This window comes from Solanum pennellii, chromosome 10 (genome assembly GCF_001406875.1).
Source record: "Solanum pennellii chromosome 10, SPENNV200".
Lineage (NCBI taxonomy): Eukaryota > Viridiplantae > Streptophyta > Magnoliopsida > Solanales > Solanaceae > Solanum > Solanum pennellii.
Genome location: NC_028646.1, coordinates 56729779 through 56731407, shown reverse-complemented (window position 1 = coordinate 56731407; position 1629 = coordinate 56729779).

The following is a 1629-nucleotide window of genomic DNA, read 5'->3' as shown; positions in this document are numbered from 1 at the left end:
ATGTTTCACATTGTTCAAAACTAGTTTAGTTCCAACACTAGTTTCCAAACAAATTGTACCAATACAAACCATCCTAGAAACAGTCTCATTACCCATACTCAAGGTTCAAAAATCACCAGGAGTGTAGGAAGAGAAAAAATTCTTCCTTGATGTCACATGAGATGCGGCACCAGTGTCCACAACCCAGCTTGACTCATCACAAGCAATATTTATCATGTTTGCATCAAGAACGATAACAAGATCTTCGGTGGTGACGGTGGCTAGTCAATTTTCATTGCCATCTTCTTTAGTTTCCTCTTTGTTATTGTTCTCCCTCTTCAACTTCCTGCAGAACTTCTTTGTGTGCCCTTTCATGCCACAATGATAGCACTCAATATCCTTAAGTCTGCCTTTGGATTTGCTCCTATTTTGTTCTCTATGCTGAGAAGCACGAGTTTTATTTCTCCCCCTGGGGCCAGTTATCAGGACATCCGACGAGTNGCTCCTATTTTGTTCTCTATGCTGAGAACTACGAGTTTTATTTCTCCCCCTGGGGCCAGTTATCATGACATCCGACGAAGAGGAACCTTGAGTTTTTCTTCTCATCCCTTCGTTCAAGACACTACTCTTGGCGGAATCCATAGAGATTACACCATCCAGAGCAGAATTTGACAATGACGTTCTAAATGTTTCCCAAGAATCTGGTAGGGAACCAAGAAGAAGCAAGCCTTGAATTTCTTCATCAAATTTGATGCCCATAGCAGATAATTGGTTCATAATCCCCTGAAAATTATTCAGATGGGATGTCATCGGAGAACCATCATGATACTTCAAACTCAACATCTGCTTTATTAAGAACATTTTGTTGTTGCCAGTCTTTTGAGCATACAAACTTTCAAGATGCTCCCATAGGGTTCGAGCATGTGTTTCCCCAGAAATATTGTTCAACACATTATCGTCAACTNGTTTCCCCAGAAATATGGTTCAACACATTATCGTCGACCCATTGCCTAATGAATCCACAGACCTTTCTATGCAACAGATTCCACTCTTCATCTGTTTTGTTATCAGGCTTTACAATGGTAAATACTGGTTTGTAAAAATTCTTAACATAAAGAAGATCTTCCATTTTTCCCTTCCAAATGGCATAATTAACACCATTTAAAGTAACCATTCTACTTGTGTTGGCTTCCATAGTTTTCACCAAAAAATATAGTTATCGCAAATCAAAGTAAATCTTTTCTGATGTGGAAGTTCAGACTGTGCTGCAACCACAGAGCATACTCAGATAAAACCTTGGCTCTGATACCAGCGTTGGGTGGTCTTGGGCTTTCTCAACCCAAAACNTGGAAGTTCAGACTGTGCTGCAACCACAGAGCATACTTAGATAAAACCTTGGCTCTGATACCAGATTGTTGGAAAAACGCGGACAAGCACAAAAATATATATGGTAAAAGTAATGGAAATATAATGAGAAAATAACGACACCAAGAATTTTACGTGGAAACCCTTCTGAATAAGGGAAAAAACCACGGACTAAGAGGAGCAATTGATATTACTATAGTAAGGAATTTTACACTGTGTAGTCACGAATACAATACTCAAAGTGACTACTACACACTCAAAAGGAACAACACTCTTTTGGTTTCC